Source organism: Monodon monoceros, unplaced genomic scaffold (genome assembly GCF_005190385.1).
Source record: "Monodon monoceros isolate NGI ecotype Baffin Bay Population unplaced genomic scaffold, NGI_Narwhal_1 Super_Scaffold_18, whole genome shotgun sequence".
Taxonomy (NCBI): domain Eukaryota; kingdom Metazoa; phylum Chordata; class Mammalia; order Artiodactyla; family Monodontidae; genus Monodon; species Monodon monoceros.
In genome coordinates, this window is record NW_021703774.1 from 162,706,221 (window position 1) to 162,729,037 (window position 22,817).

The window sequence follows — 22,817 nt, forward strand, 5'->3', positions numbered from 1 at the left end:
CCTTATGGGCCAGAAGGCGGACCCTTTTCCCAGGCTAACCAGCGAGATGAGGGAGAGGAAGAGAGGCGCGTCTGGAGCCGCGTAGAGTCGGCTTCCCCCTCGTGGACACAGATGTCAACTGCAAGTGACGCTGGCTGACCACTGGGGCGTGGGCTTATCCAAAAACCGGTTTTTAAAGCTCCCTGAACTGGCATTTCCTTGAATTTCCGGTCCCCAGGGATGCTGTTCCCGCCCACAGCCTCAGGTACGGGTGGTTCTTGGCGTGTTGAGACTGCCAGAATACACTGTCAGTTTATGCAAATTATGAAGTAACAGTTTTACTCTGTAACAGTGTAAACAAATGGCATTTAAATATTTAAACAGTAGTTAGAACAGAGTGTTGGCTTAAGAGTCCTGAGCTGTGAAGACAGGCAGATGTGGTGCTGTCTTGGCTAGCTCAGTAGCTATGAGATCTTGGGCAGGTTACTAATTATATCTCCTTCAGCCTCAGTTTCCCTCAGCTTTAAAATTGGTACTTATTGGGCTTCCCTGGTGGCGCAGTGGTTGAGAGTCCGCCTGCCGGTGCAGGGGACACGGGTTTGTGCCCCGGTCCGGGAGGATCCCACATGCCGCGGAGCGGCTGGGCCCGTGAGCCATGGCCGCTGAGCCTGCGCGTCCGGAGCCTGTGCTCCGCAACGGGAGAGGCCACAACAGTGAGAGGCCCGCGTACCGCAAAAAAAAAAAACAAAAAAAAAACAAAAATAACATTGGTACTTATATCACTTGAGGTTGTTGTGAAAATTAAATGAGGTAATAATAACAATAATAATATAGTGGGTTATTCTTATTAATGTAAACCCGCTATATTCAAGCAACCCCCTCCCCCCAAAAAGTGTTAGACGTGGTGCATAATGAAGAGAGGGTCATCCTGCAGGCACAAAGATGGCTTACAGATTAGTCTGACAGACAAGTACTCCAACCTCAGACAGCAACAGGCCTCCCTGGTTTGCACTAAGACCTCAGCAGCAGGACCCAAGGGGGTGCTGTGCCAAGATCCACACCCCAGACAGAAGCTGGCTGTGAGTCAGGGGGTTTCTTTGACAGAAGCAAATGGAGAAAGGAGAGCATACAGGGCTTTGGTGGAAAAGGAGTGAAGGGGCTTTCTTCTACAGCCATAATTCCTTCTCTCATCCCCGTGGGGGAGGTAGAAGCCCCCAGGTTCTCCTTGTATCATCCTTAGGGACGAAAGGACACTTCTGGGAAGCTGGGCTGATGGAGGAAAGCAAAGAGAAAAGGCCCATCCTCTGAGCCTTCTCTACCAAGCACCCAGCACTAGTGCAGAGCAGGGGCCTCAGGCAGGCCCCTAGGATGGGCAGAGCCAAGGGAGGGACTTCTCCAAAACTCCAGAGATGTGACAGCTGGATGTAGCACATGATCCTGCATTTTCTGTTCCTATAAAGCGCATTATTGGACCCACTGGCAAAATCTGTAGACTTCAGAAATGTATGCATGGTAATTTAATGTTGACCTGATTATGTGAGCTTGGTTACATAAGAGAATGTCCTTAGGTTTAAGAAACATACGTTCAGGGACTTCCCTGGTGGCGCAGTGGATAAGACTCCATGCTCCCAATGCAGGGGACCCAGGTTGGATCCCTGGTCAGGGAACTAGATCCCACAAGCATGCCGCACCTAAGAGTTCACATGCCACAACTAAGGAGCCTGCCTGCCTCAACTAAGGAGCTGGCGAGGCATGACTAAGACTTGGTGCAACCAAATAAATAATAATAATTTTAAAAAACCTCAGTAAACTTTCAAACTACTTGCTATTATAAAAAGTAAAAAGAAATACACATTCAGTATTTGGAGGAAAGGGGCAGCATATCTGCAGTTTATTATCAAATGGTTCAGAAAAAAATGTATATTTAGAGGGAAAAGGATAAAGCAAATGTGGTAAATTTAAGATTTGGAGAATCTGGATGAAGGATATGTGGGACTTCTTGCAACTTCTCTGTAACTCTGAAATCATCAAAGTAGAGAAAATAATTTCAGGGAAACATGTACCTAGGAAGATACATAAAAGCTTATCCTCAAGGCCTCCCATCTCATTCCCTCCCACTACAATTTTTCTCCAGCCGAGTCCCTTGACAGCAGTACCCACAGGTGGTAATGAGGAATAGCTAATTGATACTGATATGCCGTGCCCAGTAGGCACCAACTCACTCAAACTTCAACATCCCTGTGGAGGCAAATACTATTGTTTTCCCATTTTATAGATGGGCACACAGAGGTTCAGTAACGTTTATAGACACTATTTAAGTCAGGGGGTCTAACACCAGAGTCCAGTCCTGTTCTAGGAACTGATCATCTAAGCCAGGGCCAGAAGCTGCCCCCGGCTTCCCCCTTTACACCCTTTCCTCCCTGTGAACCCAGCTCCCTGGTTCTTGCACCAGTCAGGCCCCCAGGAGGAAGCCAGAGGGGCAGAATGAGACCCAGCACCCCTCTGCTTCCTCCTTGCTTGACACATCCAGGTCAGTAGAAGCAGAGGCAAAATGACTTGTTGTGCTTTATCCCCATGTCTGAAACTCATCAGCAAAAAGGAAACCCAGTTAGCAGGGGAGGTTTAGGACAGCCCAGGCAAGAGAAGAGCACGTCCAAGTCTCCTCCTTGAGCCACTCTTTCCCAGGGTGTGGCTCTGCCTGGGCTGCCCCTGGCCTGGAGGGGCCTGAGTAGCCGTCACCACTCACTTTTTGGCGGCTTTTATGGTCGCCTTGGTGACTGTGCCTCAAGTAGCTGCTTTCTTCTCCACGGTTTTGGTGACCCTGACAGCCTAACATTTAGCACAGAGCCTAGCACAGAGCAGGCAGTGCCATTCCCTGTGTACTGAGTTCAGAAAGTTCTTGTGCTTCAAGCCCAGTCGTGCCTAAGATAACTGGGGAGTCTAAGAGGTTGGGGAATCTGAGCCTTTGGGTTTAATAGGCTCCATCAGTAGTTCTGGTAATCCACTAGGTTTGAAAACCACTGCACCAGAGAGTACTGGAAGGAAAAAAAGTCCCTACTCATCTCCTTACTGTTCACCTTCTCTAGGTCAGTGCTTCTCAGACTTTGATGTGCACCTCAGTTACCTGGAGATCTTGTTAAAATGAAGATTTGAATTCAGCAGGTCTGGATGGAGCCTGAGATTCTGCATTTCTAACCAACTCCCAGGGGGTTCCCATGCTGCTGGTGCACGGACCACACTTTGAGTTAGCAAGGCTCTAAAGTGGCCCCTGCCTTCCCGTTGTGACACTAGGCAAGCTGCTTTCCCTTTCTGGGCCCTTCTAACGTGGTACTCAGACCCTCTGACCGGGTTCTGCTTCCTAGCTCAGGTGTGACACATTGGCCAACTGGCTCCCTGGAGCTGGGAGGAGGAGGTAGCAGCCCCGGTAGCCAGTTGCTGTTGGGCCTTACCAAGGGGTGGGTACTCAGGGAAGCTTTCCATGCACATGGGATTGCTCAGCATCATCTGGGTGATGCCTGCCTCCCCGGACTTCAGGGCTTTAGGGCTGTCTTCCAGCTTCTTGCCTGAGTGCCGGTCAAGCTTCTCTCTCAGCTCTGCAAACTTGCAGGTGTTGGGCGCTGTGGCAGTCCAGAACTGATGAGTAGCCAGCTGCAATGCTGCCGGGATGGTTGGGGATGATCACCTGGAACTGCGGGGAAGTGGGGGGGACGGGGGATGAGGAGGGTATTAGCCAAGCATCCTTCAAAGGAGGTGGCTCTAACCAGCTAAGGGGTCAGCTGCCTTGGACACATTTTAAATTATAGTGAATATTTGAATGTTTATAGGGTATGCCAAGTTCCGTGCAAAGCAAATGTCATTCATTTCACTTTAATTTTCACAGCAGGGAGGCTGTGTAACCCAAAATTTCATAGCAAGGAAGTGGCAGAGCTGGGTATAAATGATGTCTATGAGTGATAGATATGATTATGTGTACTACTTCCCCCCACCTTTTAGAAAAATGGATTATAATAATAGCTACTTAACTTGTTAGGTGGCCCCAGGTCAGCTGTTTTATACATCACCTCATTTAATAATCCCAGGGTCACTGCAAGGTAGTCCTAGCCTCCACATGCACAAAGAATAATGTGCTAGGGGCTTCCCTGGTGGCGCAGTGGTTAAGAATCCGCCTGCCAATGCAGGGGACACAGGTTCGATCCATGGTCCAGGAAGATCCCACATGCCTCGGAACAGCTAAGCCCGCGTGCCACAACTACTGAACCCAAGCGCCTAGAGCCCATGCTCTGCAACGAGAGGAGCCACCGCAATGAGAAGCCCGTGCACCGCAATGGAGAGTAACCCCGCTTGCCGCAACTAGAGAAAGCCCGCGGGCAGCAACAAACCTGACGCAGCCAAAACTAAATTAATTAATTAATTTTTTTTTAAAAAAGAAGAATGTGCTAGACATTGCATTAAGAAAGGGTTTCATGGGACTTCCCTGGCAGTCCAGTGGTTAAGACTCGTGCTTCCACTGCAGGGGGCGCAGGTTTGTAGAGGGAGCTAAGATCCCACATGGCACGTGGTGTGGCCAAATTGAAAATAAAAGAAAAAAGAAAGGGCTTCATATTCTGACTCTGGGTCAAGGAAACACCTGAGAGGTCCAAGCATACAGCTTCCCAGGTTCCATGCAAACCTACTGAATCAGAACCACTAGGGAGAGTTCTAGGAATCTGATTTTTTTTTTTTTTTTTTTGTGGTACGCGGGCCTCTCACTGTTGTGGCCTCTCCCGTTGAGGAGCACAGGCTCCGGACGCACAGACTCAGCGGCCATGGCTCACGGGCCCAGCCGCTCCGTGGCATGTGGGATCTTCCCGGACCGGGGCACGAACCCGTGTCCCCTGCATCGGCAGGCGGACTCTCAACCACTGCACCACCAGGGAAGCCCTAGGAATCTGAATTTTTGAAACACTTCCCCAGTGATTTCTAATGCATTTGGTTTGAGAACTACTGCTTTAAGGTATCAAGATCATACTTTGGAAATTAACCAGGTCACCAAAATGCATCATCTCGTTCAAGGGCAAACAGCAAATACACTGCAGAGTCAGGGTACTAACCCAGACTGACTGTACCTACACTGCTGACAAGAGCCCAGCATGGAGCCTGTGCTCAGTGACCACTCCCTGAATGACCCAGTGACCCATTCTGCTCTCAGGATGGTATGGCCACTTCAGGAGGACACCCGTAAGTGGGCTTTCTCACCTGGGAGAGGAAGCTCCCATCTCTAAGGGTGGGTCATTCTTGCTGTCCCCTGCCATGTTGCCCTGCCTGATGTCCTTTAAGGACACGTTCTTCACATTGAAGCCCATGTTGTCACCAGGCAGGGGCTCAGCCAGGGCCTTGCGGTGCATCTCCACAGACTTGACCTCGGTGGTGATGTTGCAGGGGGCAAAGATGCCAGTTTCTACTTGGCCCACGGGCATGGTGCCAATACCTGAAAGGACAGAGAAACCAGACCCTAGTGGGCCCTCAACCTCAAGTACCCCCCCCCAGCATGTGCTCACCCCCAGTCATCCTGCAGGGACAGCCACAGGGGCTTGTCTGTAGGGCAGGCAGGCGGCATGATGGAGTCCAGCGCTTCTAGTAGCTTCATGCCTACCACGTTCCCCTCCTTCCTGATAATTTTCTAGCTTCAGAACCAGGGCATCTGGAAAAGCAACCACATGTGCACCTTACTCAGCCCTGAGAAAGCCTGTCCCAGGTACCAGCCCGCACTTAACATGGGACCTCAAGGAATTTCTTTAAGCATTCTGAGCCTGGGCTTCCTCATCTGTGAAACGGCAATATCACTGCCTACTGGCAGACCAGTGTAAAGACACAAAAGACCACACTCAGTCCACCAAGCGCAATACTTGATACATACTATGTGCCCCCTAAATGCTGGCAATTACTCCACATCTCGCAGGCATTGCCCCTGAGTTGAGCCCATACATTTTAGGAAGCAGAGATTCCTAGAATCTGAATAGCCCTTACATCCCATTCCATCTGCTCATTATACAGATGGGGAAATTGAGGTCCAGAGAAGAGAAAGGACTTGTTAATGTTCAGCAAAGTTAAGTAAACATTAGTAATAAGAAGGAAAACAAGACTCAGATACTCTAACGCTCATACCTTCTAAAGACTAAGATGCTCCCCAAGGAAGCAGACTTATAAGCAAGGGCACATTATTGAGTAAAAGACCTTCTGGGAAGAGGGCTTTCAGTATGACAGTGCATTGTATGCAGGCCTTTTAAGCAGACATTGTCTTTACTCCTCTAAAAACCCTACCCAAAGCTCATCAGAGACATCATCTTTGCCTTCAAAGATATATCAGTTAACTGGAAATCCAGGACAGAGGACATACAAAAAGAATCAAGGTGGTTGATATTAAGGGCCAGGTGGGCTGACCAAGAGCTGGTCAGCACTTGGACCTTATAGATCAGGCAGACAATTGGAATCCTGATGAAGTGCCTCCTTTCAGCCGTAGGTCCTTGAGCAAACGTCTAGGCTTCGAAACTTCAGTATCCCACCTGTATCAAAGGAAACACCGGCCCCTACCATAGCACTGTAGAGAGGGGTAGGTGCCCTGGCCCTGAGGGCACTCACAGCAAGCTCTGTGAATTCTCAGTTCTTAGTGAGACTCTCAGAAGGGGAAGAGGCAACAAGTGCCATGGGTGAAAGGGTGGGGAAGGGGCATCAGGGAAGGTTTCAGTGGATGGGGAAGGAGGCTCCAGTCAAGGAAGCCTTCTTCCATGGAAGAGAAGCAAAGCTATGCAATACAGAAGCCACACAGAACACATCTCGCCTCATGGACTCAAAAATTAGTGGCCCAAGGAAGAAGGCTACCATTTCTATTAACACTCAACTCTTATAGAGGATGGGGGAGAGGGGAGAGGTAGGAGGCTTTGAAAAAATTTAATAAGTAATTTTGTATAAATAATTCAAACTTGTAAAAAAAATAAAAGTATCCCTTCTTTTTCCAGAGGGGGTAATTGAGGGTCAGAAGTAGGTTGCCAAAGGACCAATGACTGGCAGATGGCTAAACCAGGAGTTGATAATGAAGCCACCTCCTTATCAAACACCAGCCTCCTCAATGAGGATGAGCTCTTCAATTAATTTGATGAACTTGGCAACTCGCTTAGCTCTGTGCGAACTCACAGACCTGCACAGCCTTTGAGATTGGCATCAGCTCCATCTTAAAGCTGGGGAAACCGAGGAGTTCAATGTCACAGGTATTTGAGAGCTGAGTCTAAACTCCAAGTCTACCATCTAGTCCACTGGCTGCATGCTTTGTTCTTTTAGCATCTAGAACATGGTAGATGCCTAATAAATGCTAAAAAGGACATGAGCATGAAACTCCCTTATCTTACTAGCTGAAATGTGTAACAAAACTCGGGGTGTGGGTGGGACTTCTTTGGTGGCACAGTGGTTAAGAATCCGCCTGCCAATACAGCGGACAGGGGTTTATCCCTGGTCCGGGAAGATCCCATGTGCTGCAGAGCAACTAAACCCGTGCGACACAACTGCTGAGCCTGCGCTCTGGAGCCTGCAAGCCACAACTACTGAGCCCGCGTGCTACAACTACTGAAGTCCGTGCGCCTAGAGCCCGTGCTCTGCAACAAGAGAAGTCACCGCAGTGAGAAGCCCGCACACCACAATGAAGAGTAGCCCCCACTCTCCACAACTAGAGAAAAGCCCGCGTGCAGCAACTAAGACCCAACGCAGCCAAAAACAAAAAACAAAAAAACAAACAAAAAAGTCGGTGTGGGGAAACAGACATCAAAAGCTTCAGATTTGTCATTTTAGATGAGTCTCCCTTTACCACTAACGCACTCTTACCTTGTCCCTTTACCTTTTAGATTTTTCTCAGCACTTGTCATCATGCACGGTATTATTCCCCACTCCCAACACACACACACACACACACACACACACACAAGACTGTGAGTGCTGTGAGCAGAGCTGCTTCTTATTCACTGTGGTACCCTCAGCACCAAGCACAGTGCTCTGTGTGCAGAAGCTCAAATACCGTCCAAAGGAACACATTGCCAATGGCAGTTCTAATCTTTCTCAAGGGCAATTGGGCAGGATATATCAGAAGACTCCAAAATAATGCCTACCCTTTGTTTCATTAGAGATTATACTAATTAAGTTATTGAGGACACATGCAAAGATTTATTTACCAAAATGCTTATGGCAATTTTAAATAAAATTAGAAACAGTATTCTTAGAAGCTTGTGCCCTTGGGCTATTCCTTAACTGTGTTTCAGTTTTCTTATTTCACATGGGAATAAAATGCCTTCTTCATGGGGTTCTGTATGTGTAAAGTGCTTAGTCTGGTATCTGTCACATAGTAATTTCTTCTATCACTAATCACCATTTTCATTTAATAATGGATATGGCTAAACAAAATACTGTATTTTGAGATTCAATACAAAACACACCCATTAACTATTGAACATGTTTAAAATATTTATTTATTTAGCTGTGCCGGGTCTTAGATGCAGCACGCGGGATCTTCACTGTGACACGCGGCATCTTTAGTTGCGGCATGCAGGTTCTTTTTTAGTTGTGGCATGTAGGACCTTTAACTGTCATACAGAATCTTTTAGTTGCAGCAAGGGGGCTCTTAGCTGCAGCATGGCGGATCTAGTTCCCTGACCAGGGATCAAACCTGGGCCCCCTCATTGGGAGCGTGGAGTCTTAACCACTGGACCACCAGGGAAGTCCCTGAACATGTTTAAATGGCAAGGAAATTTTAAAAATTAGAAGTGTTATAGAATATTATGTTTAGTTTGAGTCCAGCTGTGAACGTCGAGAAAGAACTACATGAAAACTAGGTTATCTGTTAAGCCATGGGATTGCAGTTTATGCTTCATATCTGCATGAAATGCTCCTTGTAAAATGTTAGACATTACTTTTATAGTCAGAAAAAGATAGCTATGTACACGGGGAGCAAAAGCTTAAGAATCCTCAAGTCAGTTATAGAAAAGGTAGGCTTTAGGCAAATGCAGTAAGTAGTAGCAGTTAGCGCTTGAGCGCCAACTGTCTGTGTGAACAGTTGCCCATGTGGAATCTCCCAGGTAATTCCCACAACCCCATGAAGTGAGTCCTAAGTCCCAGAGCATTAATACCTCCCTCGTCCCTTTACTGTGGGCAAGGGATGGAAATGGAGCTTGAACCCAGGTCTGATGCTAGAGCTAGACTTCCTTAGTAGGGTGACACTCATCTAGGAATGTTAAACCCTACCAGATTCTGGGATCCATGGGCACAGTGACTATATCTTAGACATTTATATTGCCTCCATAACTGCCTAATCCATCCTGAGAGGTAGGATAGCTTAGACGCAGTGAGCATGAGCTAGAATTCTAGACTCTGCTAACACTACCCAATAGAACTTTCTGCAGTGACAAATATTTCATAACTTCACTGTCCAATATGGTAACCACATATGGTTATTGGGCACTTGAAGTGTAGCTAATGCAACTAAGGAAGTGCGTGTATTTGATTTAATCATTTAAATAGCCACATATAATCAGTGGCTACCATATTGGACAGTGAGGCTCTATGCTCACTAGTCACGTAGTCTTGAGTTACCTCTGTTTGTTCCTCTGTAAAATGGGAATCAAATCATGTATCCCATGGCGATGGAGATCACTCACAGTGACTGGCCTAGAAGCACACTCTAAATCCTAGGTATTATATTCTAGGAAAAGCCCAAAGATTTGAGTTGGAAAGTCTCATGTAATTGGCCCTGCCCCCATCCGCCCTCACCTTTGTGCTGGGTTCTGTCATGTTGTCCCCAAGCCCGCCTCAGATGGGCACAAAGACAACAGCCTTAGTGTTGTAACCGATCTTCTTGAGAGAGGCCTTCACGTCCTTGCTGATTTCCTCAAAGCGCGTCCTACAGTAAGGAGGCTCTGTGATGTCCATCTTGTTGACCGCCACCATGAGCTGCTTCACGCCCAGTGTATAGGCCAGCTGTGCATAATCACGGGTCTGCCTGTTCTTGACAACGCCAGACTCAGACTCGCCTACACCACTTGCCACGGTCAGCACAGTGCAGTCTGCCTGGCCTGAGGGACAGAGAGGAAGGTCCAACTCAGACCTGTCCTAGAACAACCACTGCCCATCCCCATAGCAGGGCCCCCATGGCAGAGCAGACAGCCCCCCCTGGTGGTACCTGCGAGGTGCCCATGATCATGTTCTTGATGAAGTCCCTGTGACCCGGGACATTGATGTTGGTGATGTAGTGTGTCTTGGTCTCGAACTTCCACAGGGAGATGTCAGTGGTGTGCCATGCCCCCGCTCCTCCTTCAGCTTGTCCAGCACCCAGGTGTACTTGAAGGAGCCTTTGCCCATCTGGGCCAGGAGTGGGAGGGAAAACCCCAGGGTCACTCTGCCTTCCAAATCTGCCTACCGACCAAGAAGAAAGTTCCCAAGTAAGCTGAGAGTCAGAGGAGACAGTAACAGGGCAGTGTATGGAGATGCCTTTGAATTTTTAAAATAATAGAATGTATTACTTGTACAATTAAGTTTTTCTTTCAGAGCAAGTTTTAGAGTCCGAATGACCCAGGGCCACAGTGAGCCTTGAATTAACAGCAGCAAACATGTATGTAATGCTGACCATGTACCTGGTGCTGTTTTTAGTACTTAACATGGATTATCTCATTGAATTCTCACAGCGATTCAGTGAAGTTTTATTACCTCCATTCTACAGATGACATAATAGAGAAATGAACTGACTAGCTCAGGATCGCACAGGTAATAAGCAGCAGAGGCAGGATTTGAACCCAAGGCATCTGACGCTAAAGTTCATGCTCTTAACCATTACCCTGTGTTAAATGGTAGCTGTGACTGAGAATTACCCCTGGGATCCTGGGTAAGTTGAATTTCTTTCAGCACTGGTGAAAATGAGGCTACTAAAAATTCTGTAGCATATACAGGTTACCATGTTAGTCTAGGGTGTACTCTACCTCTTGCCAGCTGGGAGACCCTGAACATTTGTTCATTTCAGTTCTAAGTGCTGTGCTAGGCCCTGAAGGCAGAGTGGAGATCAGGAGAATCCAGAGACCAGGTGGATTCTTCAAGAAAATGAATTAGTTTATTAGGAGATAGGACTAGAACCCAGGTGTCCTGACTTAGGAACTTGTATAAAGTCTCCCACAGTTTAGAATATATATTAGATAAGCAGTTCTCAAAGAGTGGTTCCAGGTCCTCTAGCTGTGTTTTTTAGAGGCTACATGACATGAAATTGGAACAGATTTAATGCAGAAGCTGATAAGAGAATCCAGCTGTCTGCCATTAAGCCAGGCATTAATGATACCTGCAAAAAATGTAAAACAATGCCACCGCTCTAAGATTTTTTTGTTTTGAAAAATAGTTACTTTTCAAACACAAAACTATGATATTTATTTAATATGTAAGGGGTTTATCACTGTTATTTTTTTTAATAGATTTATTTATTTATTATTTTTGGCTGCGTTGCTGCACGCGGGCTTTCTCTAGTTGCGGCGAGCGGGGGCTACCCTTTGTTGCGGTGCGCGGGCTTCTCATTGCGGTGGCTTCTCCTGTTGCGGAGCACGGGCTCTAGGTGCGCGGGCTTCAGTAGTTGTGGCGCAGGCTCAGTAGTTGTGGCTCACAGGCTCAGTAGTTGTGGCACATGGGCTTCGTTGCTCCGCGGCATGTGGGATCTTCCCGGACCAGGGCTCGAACCCGTGTCCCCTGCGCTGGCAGGTGGATTCCTAACCATTGCACCACGAGGGGAGTCCCCATACTGTTATTTTTAAATGAATTAAATATTTTAAAAACTCAGTTTTTTGTTTTTGTTTTTGCGGTACGCGGGCCTCTCACTGTTGTGGCCTCTCCCGTTGCGGAGCACAGGCTCCAGACGCGCAGGCTCAGCGGCCATGGCTCACGGGCCCAGCTGCTCCGCGGCATGTGGGATCCTCCCGGACTGGGGCATGAACCCGTGTCCCCTGCATCGGCAGGCGGACTCTCAACCACTGCGCCACCAGGGAAGCCCTAAAAACTCAGTTTTAATTCTGAATATGGTAAATGTAGATATGTCTAATTGACATAAACAAAAACTCTTTGGGGTCCCTGTAAGAGTATAAAGGGTTTCTAAGACCCAAAAACTTGAGAACCACCACATCCAGTCATTTGTTCCTCCATGAACTTCTCGGTTATGCTCCACCATACTGGCTCTGGGCCAGCCCGTCTTCTCTCAGGGTTCTAAAGCTTTCCTGACTGGTGCCTGCCACATAAGTGGCTCCACAGCAACTGATGGCGCCTCTGGAAGCCAAGAGTAGGAAAACGGGATCTATGTAGCCGATGGCACAAATGTATGCCCTGTTAATTACCGTCTTTTTTCAATCCTCCTTATTTATACCTCTGCAGCAGCTGGTTCTCAGACCCCTCCCATCTTGTTGACATGCTTCTTCAACTTTCTCCAAGATTTTCCACCCACCTCCCTGGCCCTCCGTTCTCATTCTCCTGCATGGGCTTCTCTTTCTCCACCCATCCCAGGGCTCTGTCCCTTACCCTTTCCCACAGCGTGTGCCCTGCTTACTCCTGTGGTCTAGTCTCAAACCTGGGCTTCCCTCCCGAGGTCCAGACGTCAATATACAGCTGCCCTGTGGACACCTCAGGTGTCACACATCTAGGGCAGGCTCGTTCAGACCCAGACCAGCTCCGCCTCTGGTATTCACCAACCATCCACTTTCTCAAGCCAGGAATTCCTCTTCTTCCCTCACCCCCTTACCTAGAGCTAACCCCTAAGTTCTGTGGATCCCCCACCTCCGCGCCCCTGGACTCCATCCATTACTCTCCATGCCACTGCTGCTGCCTGATCCCAGGCCAGGATTCTTGCTCACCTGTTCAGCTGCAACAACCTGCTGACTGGCTTCCCAGACCACAGTGTTGGGCCCTTTGGTCTGTTGTCCCTTTGCTGCCCCCAGTGTGCTCTTCCTAAAAGACTTGTCTGACCCCGTCATTCCCGTGCTTGCAGTCCTTTAGTGGCTGCAGCGACAGTGGCTAGACTCCTTAGCAGGGCTGTCAAGGCCCATGTCCCCCTTTCGTCAATCGCACCCCACCTGAGGTGCTCTGACCTGCTGTTCTGGTCTCCTCGTGGCCCATGGATACCCTCCTCATTCCCTCAAGACTCAGAGGGGGTCCCTTCCTCTGGGAAGCCTTCAGGGCCTCCCAGGCCGTGTTCATTATCCCTGCCCTGGGCTCCTGCAGCACCCACAGTTACTGAGCTGGTCGTGTGGCACAATGGTGTGTGACCAACAGTTCCCGGGGGACAAGGCTTGTTATGTTCGCCGTTGTATCTCCAGGGGCTGCCTCAACATCCATAATAGATGCACGGCCAATGAATCCTTTTCCCCCTTTTATTATTTATTTATTTATTTATTTATTTTGCGGTACGCGGGCCTCACTGTTGTGGCTTCTCCCGTTGCGGAGCACAGGCTCCGGAGGCGCAGGCTCAGCGGCCATGGCTCACGGGCCCAGCTGCTCCGCGGCATGTGGGATCTTCCCGGACCGGGGCGCGAACCCGTGTGCCCCACATCGGCGGGCGGACTCTCAACCACTGCGCCACCAGGGAAGCCCCTTTTCCCCCTTTTAAATGGGGATGCAGCTTTACCTCCTGAGATACAGTGTGGCACACTTGAATTTAAACCTTGGCGCCACCTTCAGGCGAGCTGTTTAACCCTCCCGAGCCTCATTTCCTCACCTGGAAAATGGCAACCACACCACCTGCCTGGAATGATTAAGAAAAGCACCTACCAGCGCAGCAGGTGCTCAGCGGGAGCGGGCTGTGCCCTCCCCCAGCATAAGGGCTCCCTCCCAGGGAAACCAAGGCTGGAAAGGGGGCGGGGGGCACTCAGGCACAGCAGCCTCAGCTCGGAGGCCTCCTTCTCAAACCTTTCGATGGTCCTCTTGTTGACACCCCCGCATTTGTATAAGACGCTCATTTGTGGTGGACTTGCCCGAGTCCACGTGGCCGATGACCACGATGTTGATCTCTTGCCCATGCTGGGAGCTGCTGGGAGAGAGAAGGACAGGTGTGCTCAGGGCCCCTGCCCCTAGCTCAACTTCCCTGGGACTGGGCCAGCAGAGGTTGAGACAGGAGAGGAAAACAGTTGACCAGGAAGGAAGGGGAAGGGGGCCTCCCCAACACCTCGCACCTGGGGAGGCTGCTCTGGTCTCTCCCCCAGCTCCAAGGGGGTCATGTCTACCTCCTGAGTCAGGAGGAGCCCCTGGTGCTTCTTGGCATCTAGAGCTGACCCACCGGGTGCCCAGCCCCACCCCCTTTTACAGCCCACATCCCAGGCCTGCCTCTTGCATTCTCACATCCCCACTGGCTCCCACTGGTCCTCTGGACCACGTGGGAAAAACCCAGGGCCCAGCTCTCAGGGGGTGGGCTGTCATGTTTCAGGTGGGGAGGGGATGAGCCCGCTGCCCACCAAAAGGAGGCACCTGTGGGCTTTGAGATGCTGAACGACACCCTCTCCCCACCACTCCCAATGCCAGGTTGGGCACTAAGAGATGGCCCAAGGGTTAAAGGCAGGCCTGAGGATGGGAGGTGAAGGAAGGAACCTGGGGTCCCGAGGCGGTCCTGTACTTGCTGTCCCTGGGCGTTCAGGCGTGTGTATGGGAAAGGGTGGGAGCTCTAGCTTTTTACATATCTGCCTCCTGGGTCATCCTGGGCCTCAAGAAGCAAATGGATTCATTCCTGTCTCCAGCCAGCACAGAGCCCGACCCATTGCAAACCCTGAGTTTGTTGAGTAAGTGCAGAATCGCCGACTACCGCCTTCCAGGCCCTGCCCCCAGAGCCCTGTGTGCACCATCCCCTTTATGCTGCTACTAACTCTCTGAAGAGCGAGGATGCTGAGGCTCAGGGGCAGGACCACCGGTGAGAAAGTAGCAGAACGAGGGTTGAAACACAGGTTGTCTGACCCCAGCATCTTAGCCAGAGCATGGCTCTACCTCTCAGCGAATTAACGTCTGAAGGAATGAAGGGAGGAAGGGACGTGACTGCAGCCACAGCCTTGTTCACCTCTGGGGTCCCAGCCTCCGGGAGTGGGTCACTAAGTGAATATCGAGGGTGGGACCTGGAGGGGAAGATGAGCTGGAGGGGTCTCTCTCCCCTGAGGGAAGGGCTGCCCCCAGGCTTGAGGGTCAGAGCTACTGGACTGGAGTGTGAGGCCAGCACAATGCCAGCGTTTGGAACCATCCACACATCAGTTCCTGAGGACCAGGCTCTGTGCCCAGAGACCAGTGTGATGCAGGGAAAGGTGGCAGAAAGAACACGCTGGTCTAATTGGATTAGAACCCTGGCTTTACCACCCTCCTCCTGTGGTCCTCCAGCCCCTCTGAGCCCAGGTTTCCAACTATCTCTCAGTGTTGTGGTGATTCTAGGAGATACGGCACCCCTCCCCCAACTATAAATCCACAGGATGCTGGCAATACAGTAGGTCCTTTAAAACAGCGGTCCCCAACCTTTTTGGCACCAGGGACTGGTTTCGTGGAAGACAATTTTTCCACTGACTCTGGGGGTGGGGGGGGGTTCAGGCGGTAATGTGAGCGATGGAGAGTGGCAGATGCCCGCCGCTCACCTCCTGCTATGCAGCCCTGTTCCTAACAGGCCATGGACTGGTACTGGTCCGTGGCCGGGGGCGGGGGTTAGGTTGGGGACCCCTGCTTTAAAAGACTTAAGGCGAAGTAGAAACACATGGGGGCGCTCTAACCACAAACCGCAGAAAAAAATATTCTTACAACCAGGGCGATTGGGAGCTGGGGACAGCTGAGGGGCTGTTACTAAACCCTTTGCTGATGACATGACCAATTCTGGTCCTTCCTCTTGGATACAGGTGGTGGTAGAGAAAGCATTTGTGAGTGGGTGGTTGGATGATGTAGTTAATTTCGACTTCATCTAAGCTTTGCTGTTTACTAATTATTTTGCATCTTCTTATGTGAACAGAAATTTTTGGCTGTTAACTCCCACAAGTTCATAAAAGGTAAAGTGAGGCCCTAGTGTTACCCGAAAACTGGGTTCACCTCTTGGTGGATGTTGAGCCAAAAGACACAACAAAGCCAAGGAACGGGAGACGGATTTATCACTCGCAGCAAGTAAGGAGAACACCCGAGATCTTTCCCAAGGCGGTGTCTCCTGGAGCAGCAAAACTGGGGAATTTTTAAGCGGAGGGTACATGCATATTCATGAGGGGGCTTGAGCAGAGGAGAACTCAGCATAGAATTGGGGGAAAGGTTGACAGGGTCCAAGCTTTAGTTGGTTGAAGTCCTGAGGGTCAGCAAAGGTCAGCATCATCATTCCTTAGGTTCCAGTTGATCTCATGGTTGAGGGGGGTTAAATTCTGCCAAACAGCTCAAGACAGTGCTTCAGGCTAATCTTTACCATTGAAACAGAACTGGGAGTCTTTACAACTGATTTATTATCTTTGCTCTTGTTACTTCTCTTGTCTGTTCCCTTGTTCCTCTTGTCTGTTCATTATTACTGAGACCTGTTCAAGGGCAAGCATTGTGGCCAAGCTTAGATCACAAAATGGGTTAGGCCTGGGACTTTCCTGGTAGTCCAGTGGTTAAGACTCCACGCTCCCAACGTGGGGGGGGCCTGGGTTCGATCCCTGGTCAGGGAATTAGATCCCGTACACCGCAACTAAGAGCCCACATGCCATAACTAAAAGACCCCGCACGCTGCAATGAAGATCCCGCATGAGGCAATGAAGATCCCGTGTGCCTCAACTAAGACCCGGCGCGGCCAAATAATAAGTAAATATTAAAAGAGAAAAAGGGTTAGGCCTAAAGTGGCTTCTCTATATCTGGTTCTTTTCTTCCGGAGACCTCCTACCCTATCTACTAGGGACAGTTATATTTCTCACCCATCTCTGGCCTTTTAGCTCAGGTTTCTGAGACTCTCTGTGGAGTGCTGGGAAGGAAACTGGCTTTAGGATCCAAAGACCAGGCCCCAAGTCGCAGCTCTACCACCTCATGGCTGTGTGAACTTGGGCAGGTCACTTGACCTCTCTGAGCCCCATTATCTCATCGGTAAGGGAAGGATGGTGACAGCCGTCCTCACAGGATTATTGTGAACATCATGTGAGCTGTAAAATGATTTTGCTGCAGGAATGCCTGTTTGTTGTATGGCATTAGCCTGTAGAAATATGTCAATAAGTGTCTAATCAATGGTTTTAACATGCTGATTATTTGCTGACCACCTCCCCAAATGGGTCAGAAATTTCATTTTACCTCTTAAGGGGTTTTCCAGTATCTGGGTTTTTAAAAGCACTGGACTGGGCTTTTTGCCAAGGGGAGGTTGGTAGTGACTTAATTGTCCCTGAGGGTCCTTCTCTGCACCAGACTATCATCACCCCAGAAACTCCGCTATCGGCAGTGTTTTAGTTCAGGCTGCTGTAACAAAACACTGCAGACTGCATGGCTTAAAAACAATAGAAATTTATTTCTCACAGTTCTGGAGGCTGGAAGTCTGAGGTTAGGATGCCAGCATGGTTGGGGGAGGGCCCTCTTCTTGGGGGCTGACTTCTTTTTGTGTCCTCACATGGTGGAGGGGGCAAGGGAGCTCTCTCAGTCCTCTTTTATAAGGGCGCAGTCCCCAAAGGCCAGATCTCCTAATACCATCGCATCACACATTCAGATTTCAACAACAGAAGCATTCAGACCAGAGCAAGCAATTTGCTGCTTTGGGTTCCTCTTTTTAAAAAAAAAAAAAATTTATTTATTTACATTTTATTTTTGGCTGCATTGGGTCTTCATTGTGGTGAGCGGAGGCTACTCTTCGCTGCGGTGTGTAGGTTTCTCATTGCGGCGGCTTCTCTTGTTGCAGAGCACAGGCTCTAGGCGCGCAGGCTCCAGTAGTTGTGGCACACGGGCTCAGTAGTTGTGACTCGCGGGCTTTAGAGCGCAGGCTTAGTATTTGTGGCACACGTGCTTAGTTGCTCTGCGGCATGTGGGATCTTCCCGGACCAGGACTCGAATCCGTGTCCCCTGCATTGGCATGTGGATTCTTAACCACTGCGCCACCAGGGGGGTCTGGGGTTCCTCTTTTAAAACATCACCAACTACCCCCCCCTTTTTTCTCCCTTTCCTTCTCCCAAAGGGCTTTTCTCACTGACTTGCTGATTCTTTTAATGCCACCTTTGGACACTTTGGTTTGGCCTAAGGCTTCAGCCTCCAGATAAAACTGTTTCTAGCTCTAAGAAAAGCCAATACTGGAGACTCCATTATGAGGTCTTCCAGGCCAAGGACCATGGCTCAGTCATCTCTGTATCCCCCAGGACCTAGCAAAGGGCCTGGCACACCATAGGTCTGCAGTGAATGCTCGTGGAATTGGCAAGTTTTACCCAGAATCAAACAAAAGTGTCTTTCCATCATCCCTGCAGCTAGGAAGGAAGGTACAGAAAAGGATTTAAAACAGGGAGACCAAGCTCAGTCTTTCACACATTTTCACAGTCTGTCTTTTTTTCCCTCAACACTAAAGTTTGGGTTTGAAAAAATTAATTACTAAATTAATTAATTGTTAATTATTAAAGCAGTGCACAAGTAAGAGAAACTAAAATAGTATATGATATCACTTATATGTGGAATTTAAAAAATAATACAAATGAATCTGTATACAAAATAGAAACAGACTCATAGACATGGAAATCAAACTTGTGGTTACCAAAGAGAAAACAGAAGGGAGGGAGGAAGGGATAGTTAAGAGTATGGGATCAACAGATATAAGCTACTGTACATAAAATAGATAAGCAATAAGGATTTGCTGTATAACAGGGAAACAATATTCAATATCTTCTAATAACCTGTAATGGAAAATAATTTGAAAAAAATATATAGCTGAATCATTTTTCTGTATACCTGAAACTAACACAATATTGTAAACCAACTATACTTCAATAAAAACGCAATATATAGGGCTTCCCTGGTGGTGCAGTGGTTGAGAATCTGCCTGCCAATGCAGGGGACACGGGTTCGAGCCCTGGTCTGGGAAGATCCCACATGCCGCGGAGCAACTGGGCCTGTGAGCCACAACTACTGAGCCTGCGCGTCTGGAGCCTGTGCTCCGCAGCAGGCGAGGCCGCGATAGTGAGAGGTCTGCGCACCGCAATGAAGAGTGGCCCCCGCTCGCCACAACTAGAGAAAGCCCTCGCACAGAAACGAAGACCCAACACAGCCAAAAATAAATTAATTAATTAATTTTAAAAAAAGGAAGTAGTGGCTTCAAAAAAAAAGAAAAGCAATATATAGTCAATATAGCGGTTATAGAAATACAGAAAGAAAACCAAATTATTCATAATCCTACAACCACCCAGACACTATCATCGTTAAATTGTCATATTTCCTTCACGTTCTTCCTTTCTTTAAAAAAATCCTATGGCAGATTGGGAGTGCTCTGGAACTCTGACAGGTGTGCTGGGAACATCACAGCCTGCATCCCAGCCCTCACCAGGCACCTGCTCCGGCCCCTCTTGCTCCAGCACTGCTCCCCTCTGGGGAGAAGGTGCTGGTGCTGGAGAGGAAACAGAACCTGCTAGAACCTGACCTTCAGGGCTTCTGCTCCAGCAATTTGGGATTTGACCGCACCCCGTTATGGTGGTGGTGTCTACTGAGCAGATAGCAGCCCCTGTTCACACCCGGCTCTGGCTCTCGCCTCTCCACCTCCAGCCCCACCTCCTACCAAGGTGATAGCTGCCAAGGTACTCTGGGGGGGAGATGTGACTCATGCTCCCATCAGATCCAGCTCTTCTATCAAAGCCACTGGACTGTAGAGGGACATTCCCACACAAGGACAACCCTTCAGGATCAGGATAGGTAAATGTTTCACCTAACTTCATAGAGACAGAAGAATTTGTTTCAAATGAAAGAACAAGAAAAAACCCTGCAAAAACAACTAATGAAACAGAGATAAATAATTTGCCAGATAAAGGGCTCAAAGCTACTCTGAACTAGGGAAAAGAATAGATGAACACAGTGAGAATTTTAACAACAAACTAGAAAATATAAAAAAGAACCAGTCAGGGACTTCCCTGGTGGTCCAGTGGCTAAGGCCCCATGCTCCCAATGCAGGGAGCCCAGGTTCGATCCCTGGTCAGGGAACTAGATCCCACATGCCATAGCTAAGAGTTTGCATGCCGCAACTAAAAGATCCAGCATGCTGCAGTGAAGATCCCATGTGCCGCAACTTAGACCCAGAGCAGCCAAATAAATAAATAAATATTTTAAAAAAAGAACCAGTAAGAACTGAAGAATACAAAAACTGAAGTGAAAAACACACTAGAAGGAATTAACAGCTGACTAACAGGTCATATAACAGGTCATACAGAAGAAGGCATAAGTGATCTGGAAGATAGAATAATGGAAATCACCCAATCAGAACAGCAAAAAGAAAAACAAATTTTTAAAAATGAGAACAGTTTAAGGGACATCTGGGACAACATCAAGTGTACTAACCTTCACATTATAGGGGTCCCAGAAGGAGAAGAGAGAAAGGTGTCAAAAATGTATTTAATGCAATCATTGCTGAAAACTCTGAAGCATTCATGACATGGAATATGACTCAGCGACACCAGGGAATGAACTATTGAAACATGCAACAACTTGGATGGACCTCAAGGGCATTATGCTTAGTGAAAAAAAGTCAATTCCAAAAGATTACGTACTGTGTGATTCCATTTGTAGAACATTCTTTTTTTTTTTTTTTTTTTGCGGTATGCAGGCCTCTCACTGTTGTGGCCTCTCCCGTTGCGGAGCACAGGCTCCAGACGCGCAGGCTCAGCGGCCATGGCTCACGGGCCTAGCGGCTCCGCGGCATGTGGGATCTTCCTGGACCAGGGCACGAACCCGTGTCCCCTGCATCGGCAGGTGGACTCTCAACCACTGCGCCACCAGAGAAGCCCTGTAGAACATTCTTAACATGACACAACTATGGAGGTGAAGACCAGATCAGTGGTTGCCAGGGGGACAGGGACAGGGGTGAGGAGGTGGGATAGGGTGGGAGTGTTTAGGAATACAAGACATAGGACAAAGCAACTGTGATGATGGGACTGTTCTGCATCTTGATTGTAATGGTGATTACTGGAACCTATACAGGGCATAAAGTAGAACTACACACATATACACACGAATGAGTGCAATTTTTAGAAGATGGTGAAAACTGAATAAGATCTGTAGACCAGTTAGTAGTAATGCAGCAGGAGTAATGTGAATTTCCCAGTTTAGGTACTCTACTACAGGGAATTCTCTGGTGGTCCAGTGGTTAGGACTCCATGCTTCCTCTGCAGGGGTCATGGGTTCAATCTCTGGTCAGGGAACTAAGATACTGTACTACAAATATGTAAGACGTCACCACAGGGGGATTCTGGGTGAGGATACACAAGTCTCCATGCACTAGTTTTACACTTTCCTTTGAGTTTATAATTATTTCAAAATAAAAGTTTAAGTTTTCTTTTGAGGGGGTGTGGGGGGCAGTGGCTATGAGAGGCCGCTCCATCTCCCAATGTATTTAATATTTAGTGCAAAGATTCTTACCCTTCCCAGGGTGGGATGCCAAGGTTCCATTATCCTTTTCCTTGTGGCTCTGGGGAGGAGGTTGATGTAGGTGTAACCGCACAGGTGCCTACCAAGGAGGGTGGAGGGAGAGTAATGATGCCACCATTTGTAGGCAGATGGGTCAGGTATGAGAGCAAGGACCAGTTTGAATTCCCCTGAAAGCCAGCCTGCATGCTGTCTTGAACAGGAGAGACTCTGGCCTCTGACTCCTAGTACAAAAAAGTGACCACTATACCAAAGGGGAAAGGGGGAGGGGAAGGACGAATTAGGAATTTGGGATTAACAGATACACACTATTATATATAGAATAGATAACCAATAAGAACCTACTGTATAGCACAGGGAAGTATATTCAATATCTTGTAATAACCTATAATGGAAAAGAATCTGAAAAAGTATATATATATATATTCTATGTATGACTTTTCTATAGTCACATATATATATGACTGAATCACTTTGTCGTATACCTGAAACTAACACAACATTGTAAAACAACTATACTTCAATTAAAAAGCAAACAAACAAAACAGACCTCTACTTTTCATGAATTGTGTAGTTCTCCAAGCCTTTCTGTGATTATCCTTAGAGACTATTTTAAAAGCTGCTTTGTCCAAGGACCCTTCTCCTTAGTAGATCCTAAAAATAAACTCTAAACTAGTCCATTAAAAATCTATTAACACTTCTGCTGTGGACCAAGATGGAGTAACAGGTACCAGATAAACTCCCTCACCTGAAACAACTAAAAAAACTGGACAAAAAAATATATGAGGGCTTCCCTGGTGGTGCAGTGGTTGAGAGTCCGCCTGCCGATGCAGGGGACACGGGTTCGTGCCCCGGTCCGGGAAGATCCCACATGCCGCGGAGCCGCTAGGCCCGTGAGCCATGGCCGCTGAGCCTGCGCGTCCGGAGCCTGTGCACCGCAACGGGAGAGGCCACAGCAGTGAGAGGCCCGCGTACCGCAAAAAAAAAAAAAAAAAAAAAATATATATATATATATATATATAATAATGGTTTTCTAACATGGACCACGAGCAAGGGAGGACAGTGATTCCTGAGGAGGGGAAACCAATAAGGTGAGTTTACGATGGCTCCAGCTTATTGCCTGGAGATAGTTTCTGAGCTGCAGCAGAGGAAGAGGGAGGGGAGCCCGGGGAGGGCCTGGCAGACTCCTGGGGTACAGATGGAATCAAGGAAGGAAGTTAGCAGGGCCAAGCACCAGAGAGGAGAGAGCTGCA

General features: G+C 48.4%; 1 pseudogene; it reads right to left on the minus strand.

The window, feature by feature from the left end:
* Positions 1-3,342: 3,342 nt before the first annotated feature.
* LOC114898025 lies at positions 3,343-14,010 on the minus strand (annotated as a pseudogene).
* Between the last annotated feature and the right edge of the window lie 8,807 nt (positions 14,011-22,817).